Raw genomic sequence first — 6704 nt, 5'->3', positions numbered from 1 at the left:
AGCCTCGATAGGCATAGGCCAACTGTTATTTAAGCTACTGTTTGACAATTGTGTAGGCCTTTAATTTTTAATAAACACACTTCGACTTTGAAAATCCCCTCATTTTTATTATCACTAGGGTTTTGGTGCAACATTTTAATTCTAAACAGCAGTTGTTGTCCAAAAAATGTTTCTTTTTGTAATTCAGCAAGCACAGCCGATTAATTAACGGCTGGAGGCGCGTGCAGCCAGACCCTTCCCAGATCGCAAAACACTGTGGTTGCCTACTAGCAACTTGCTAGAAAATATAAAATATTTATTTAAGATATTTATTTACTGTGCGGAATCTCAATCAGTGACCGCACCATGCAGACAGGAGTGCGCCCACAGTCTCCAGGTGCACCTTCTCAAGTATTGCAAAAATACCTCTGCCAAAATACACCAAAACATGAATTTTCGTTTACAAATATTTATTTAAAAACGAAAATATCTGTTTTAGTGGGTGTAGCCTCTGTTAAATTAAATGGTTTTATGTCCGACTTAAACAATTTCGTTGCAAAGAGGAGGCGCGCATCATCAACTGCCGTTCCTCATTAATACAACGCCCGCACGGATGAAGGATGAAGACGGCAAAGTTCTTGTAGATGGAATGCCGACTTGCAAACGCTGCAAGAGAAAAGTGCCTTGCAAAGCGGCAAACACGTCCAACATGGCACATCATCTCCGTGAGAAACATCCACAAGACTAGCTAAAATCGTCAAGTCCACGGTAAGGTTGGCGAACATCCGTGACAGATGATATAAATATGTCCAATGATCCTTAATATGTTCAACATAACTTTACGTTAGCTTGTGTACTACCGGCATGTTGCGCACAAGTATGGAATCATTACTAGGTCACACTCAGGTGACGTTGCCCACCTCCGATTGTGAGAGGGAGGGAGGGGTGAGAAGAGTGCACTGTAAAAACATACATTTTGACCGATTTTTTAAAATAATAATTAACCAATAAAAATATGTCATCCTTTTTTTATTTCATTAAGTCAGAATGTATTGAGATAAAAACTGTTAAATAAAAATAGATTTGATAGTCCTTCAAGTGCACAGTCAAGCAGCCAGCCTAATATAAAATAATCCTTTGCCAAGGGAGCAAAATATGCTCCCAAATCAAAAGAGGCAAAGGAATTAGATGAAGCAGTGGCATTTTTTATTGCAAAGGACATGATGCCTTTCCAAGTGGTTGAAAAGCCCTGATTTAAGCATTTGATGCAGAAGACGGCCCCACGCTACAAGCTGCCATCTCGGGTTTACTTTTCGGATTCAGAGATTCCCCAGATGTTTGAAAAGGTGCGTGCAACTGTTCAGAAAAAGGTGTCTGAGGGAGACCTGTGGACGAGCAGAACCATACATCAGTTTAACCATCCACTACATCTCCAAAGATTGGAAGCTGAAGTCCCACTGCTTGGAAACAATGTATTTCCCGGAAGACCACACCCACGCTCACATTTAAGAAATGATCGACAGTATTCTCCAGGCTTGGAAAATACCAAGAGAGAAGATTCTCTGTTTCACAACAGATAATGCCTCCAACATGAGGAAGGCATTTGAAGATGACCAACATCCTTGGGTGTGGTGAGGGTGGTTCGGGCACAATCTAAATTTAGCCATCTCAAAAAAAGTTTATATTGTATCGTGATATCGTGATATTAATTTTGATATCGTATCGTATCGTATCGTACTAAAAATGTCATATCATTACATCTCTAGTCGGTAGTAACGGGAGAAAAAAAAAAAGATGCGCAGCAACTGCTTCTCCCCGATGCATTTAAGCAGTGCTTTTTCTGCAAGCTCCGACCGGGCAAAAGCCATCACCAAATCGATTGGGGTGTTTATAGCGGCGGACATGAGGCCATACTCCGTTGTGGAGATGAAGGCTTTAAAAACATGATTAAGGTGCTTGAGCCACGGTGCAAAATACCCTCGCGCTACCGCTTTACAACCAAGATCGTTCCCGAAACTTTATGAGGAAGAAAAAAAAGATTATTGTAGATGAATTTTCCAAGGCATCCTCCGTTGCCCTCACTACAGACGGGTGGACCTCTAGAGCCACTGAAAGTTTATTTTAAATTAATAATTTATTTTATTAAATGTTATTGCTGCAATAATAGTTCTGTGAAAACTGGAAAAAAAGATTTAACATCAAATAATTGTTTCTTCCAGGGTCAAGCCACAGAGCCGACAGGAGGAGGCGCAGGGACATCTCCTCCACAAAAGAAGTCAGCCATGGAGGCGCTTTTCAGGGAGACCTTTGCAGGCAAGGAGGTCACAGGCAAGAAGCCGTTTCTTGATGCCATTGAAGAGGAAGTGGCATACTACCGAGCAGCAAGTGGCATTCCGGTTGTTGGTGATCCACTGAATTGGTGGAAGACCAACGAGGGCAAATACCCTCATGTTGCCATGATGGCTAAATGTTACCTTGCTGTGCCTGGCACTTCAGTTCCCAGCGAGAGAGTATTTTCCAATGAAGGGGACATAGTGACTGCAAAAAGGTCTACACTCTCCCCAGGCAATGCAGACATCCTCATCTTTTTGAAAAAGTGTTTAAAGTTATAAATCCAGGCCTGCTGTGCTTCTTTGTGCACTTTATTTTGTTTCTGCACTTTATTTTGTACAGCCTGTTATTCACTGTTGAATGTTGAAAATAAAACAAAAAAGCAATTGAAAGCTAAGTCACACTAGTCTTATCTTTTTCGTTGTTGATGCGATAATGATCCGATCCGTGACTCAAAAACCGTGACCCGATCCGAACCGTGAGTTTTGTGATCCGTTGCACCCCTAGCGCAGTTACGCAATAAATGAATCTCCTAATACCTAAAAACGACCATGAACAATACGAGATTTTGGTGAAATAAAACTCACATAACCACAAAATATAAAATGAAAGGATACAAAAATATTTGTCATTCTTTAATCTGTTACATTCACCCCTCTTTAATTTTTCCTTAACATGTAGAGTAAAAAATATACAAAACAAAGCTCATGTTCACTTGGTCCAAGATAACCCTGGGGACTTTCCCATACACAGCATATAACGCTACTTACAAAAGAAAACAGCAGTTGATCAGACTACTGCATCTTTTAGTGAATATGATGCCTTTTACACTATACCAGATCTTGGAACACTTTCCCTCCCATATGAACATCTCATTACTCAAGTGATCCAACATGTAATAAAGAAAAGTATACCACAGCACCTAAGTCTCTCTTTGTTTTCTAAAATAAGGTGAGTAAAGACAATGACTTATTTTGACCCCTTCAACCAAACCCTTGGTGCGTGACTTTTGCACCATGTTCTCTATCAGACGATCAACTACCTTAACAACCCTATCAGTACGTGTCCTTACTACATGTGTCTCGGGCCCTTGTGCTTGTGTTGGTGTCCGACTATCAGCCACCGCAACAGGTGAGGTAACATTAGGGGACTTCATTACACCTAAGTCAGAAGCATCAGTTGGGGGGTCAGTCAGTGTCGGTCATTTGCGAGTCAGGGGGCACACTGGAGCCAGGTAAGTCTCTCACAGGTGAGGCTTCGTTTTCCTCTTGACCTCTGACCTTGTCAGACTGGATACTCGTGGGTATCAGTTGAGAAGAGTCACTGCACAGAGAGTGAGGTATCTCGTTCTCCACCTCAGACTCATCAGCTTCTCCCATTGACTCACACACAGCATCAGATGACGCGTCTAACCACGAGCAGGTACGGTCCCCAGGCCACTCAAAGCATCAACAGACAGAGGCTAGAATTCACTATGCACATCTGAGACATCTTCATCCAACTCCCCACTGCTTTGTTCTGGGACCGGTAAGAAGCTCACGTCCAACATCAGGTTCCGATGGGCTACTTTGGTCTTCCCACTCTCATCCCTGACTTTGTAAATGTGAGTATGAGGCTTCCGGTCTTGATGGTATACATGGTGGGCTCCCACTTGTCTGCCAGCTTCCTCTTCCCTCTCTCCGCTTTATTGGCCAGCAATCTGTCGCCAACGTTCAAGTGGGTTCCACGGACTCTTTTGTTATAGCCATTGGCTTGATGTCGCTGTCCTTTCCTCGCATGCTGCTAAGCTATGCCGGCAGCCACATGAAGGTACGCCATCAGTTTCTCTGCATGGGTCCTATAATACACCACGACTGGATCCTTCAGGACTTGTTTGAAGACCATATCTACTGGGATTCTGGGGGGGTCGACCGTACATCAAGTAGAATGGAGGATATCCAGTTGTTTCATGAATGGTGGCACTATAGGAAAAGGTCAAAGTCTGTATCTGTTGGGCCCAATGTTGTTTGGCTGCTCGCGGTAGGGCACGCAGCATACTGCCAAGCGTCCTATTGAACCTTTCGGTTTGCCCATTCCTCATGGGATGGTATGCTGTTGTGTGTGTTTTTGTAATCCCTGTGAGGCTGAGGAGTTCGGCAATGAGTTTACTTTCAAAATTGTGTTAGGGTTAGGAACACCGTAGATGCAGAACACGTTATCCCATAACTCCTTCGCTACTTGCTTTGCAGTTTGGTTGACGCAGGGGAACGCATGAGCCAATTTTGTGAAGTGGTCTGTTATGACCAACACATCGACAGATCTTAGTTTACTGTCCTCAGCACTCCAAAAATCGAAGTGCGAATGCTCTCCGAGGGAGCCCGGGCAGCTGGTTCAGGGGTCTTTGCAAGGATACAGCGTTGGCAGCATTTCACGTATTCCTTGATGTCTCTTTCCATCTGCAGCCAGAAGAAGCACTGTTGGGCGAGATGTGCTGTTCTAGCTTGCCCTTGATGCCCAGCTAGATCATGCACACCAGCGAGAGCTTCGGCCTTCAAACTAACAGGCAGCACAAACTGATACCTCTTCTCTCTGCTGAATGGGTCCTTGGTTACCCTATGTAGAACTCCATCCTGGACTTTTAGGTGGTGCCACTGCTTGCACATGGTCTGGCCTGTAGGAAGTAACCTACTTCTCCCTCGCCTAGGTGGTGGCTCACCCCTCTGAATGAGCGGTAGGACCTCCCTGATAATCGGATCAGTTTCCTGACTGTGCCTAAGCTTGCTGATGGAGAGGGCTGGAGGTGTGTCCCGTTCTGAGGGCACCGCCTGGGGAAGAGCCGTGAGAAACTGCGTCGCTCTTATCTCTGCCCCCTTTTCTTACTCTATGTGAGCTTCACAAGCAGATCTCACATGTGATGGTTCTTGACTACCGGCCAGCCTGTCTCGAGTGGTGTCCATGGCCACGCGGCAGCCTGCATCGTCTGCCTGGAGACACTGGACCTGGCACCGGAAGATATCCTGGACTTTCTCCTCCTCCCTTCCCTCTGCTTCGGCCAACAGACCTTCATACGGCTCACTGATCAACCTGTGGCTCACTGACTTGGCAAAAGGATCTCTACTAAGGGCGTCCGCCACAATGTTCTTTACCCCAGGGATGTGCCATCGAGTTTAAACTTGCTCTGCTTTGCTCATGTTTGAGGTTTGCCTGTCTACAGTGCAGAGTAGTTGAGCGTTCAGCAGCTTGACAGACTCTACATTAGGGCTGGGCGATATACCGGTTTTAAAATTATACCGGTATATTTTTGAAAGCGATATGTAGTTGAGACAATATCGCCATAGTCCGACCTATAAGCAGACCCACTGCAGGTCAAGTGAAGGCTGTATTGCCCCCGAGAGATCATCAGCCCTGGAGGGAACGTCTCCCCTGTGCTCCTCGGTCTGGGAGCCGACAGCAGGAAAGGTCTAACACTAACAATCTCGTAGTCAGAGGCGGAGCACAAGAGACTAGTAGGTGCTCCAATAGTGCAAGATAAAAATAAAGCACATTAATTTGAATGATTTTAACTTGTTGTATGATTTATCGCGGGCACGGGCACACACAAGCTAAAATCATTCAAATTAGAGAAGAGGCTGCTTGAAGACCCCAGCGTCTTTGGTTGCTAAGCGACGTCAACGTCTTTGGCGGACTATTTCTCTGCTGATCAACACTACGAATGCTGGTTACAAATAAATTGTAAAAAGACACACCATGAAGTAATTTTTTTCGTTTAGCCGTGTAATAAGGAGGATAATGTATAGAACGTCGCCAGTCATTATCGAAAATAAGCCCCTTCAAGGCGGCCTGTTCGCGCTGTCTGGGCTTATTTTCCCGATAATGACCTGCGTTCTATACATTTTCATTAACATATCTGTTTTTAAAGCACAGCTGTGCTTCGTTGAGCAAAAAAAATAGAATAAACCTAAATATATGGTTGATAATGAATACTGGTGGCGTGGAGTTAAAACTACACACTTTACCCGTTTTGTTCAAAATATCGTATATCGCCATTCGAACAAAAAATATCGAGATATGAGTTTTGGTCCATATCGCCCTATTCTGCATCTACTCTGAACAAAGGCTACTGGCCCCCTGCTGGGTGGCGCGACTGCTGCTGTCAGGGCCTTCTGCTCCAGCACACGGTTCAACAAGCCAATGAGAGACTGGACGCAGACACCCTCGACCTGAGAAGAGGACGAGGGCCCCATTGACGTCGGGTAGCAGATAAGGTCGGTGGTGTTATTAGCAGGGACTGTCTATTGCTGAAGTCTGAGGATGTGCACCGATGTTCTTTGGCCGGCACGATTTGGCTTGAGACATTGTTCTGGCCTCTCTCTGATGTTCGATGAGGTGTTCCTGAATCTCATTTGCTGTCCACT

This window comes from Gadus chalcogrammus, chromosome 16, assembly GCF_026213295.1.
Source record: "Gadus chalcogrammus isolate NIFS_2021 chromosome 16, NIFS_Gcha_1.0, whole genome shotgun sequence".
In the NCBI taxonomy this organism is placed as follows: domain Eukaryota; kingdom Metazoa; phylum Chordata; class Actinopteri; order Gadiformes; family Gadidae; genus Gadus; species Gadus chalcogrammus.
The sequence above is the reverse complement of the archived record's forward strand: the minus strand, read 5'-3'. Positions refer to the sequence as shown.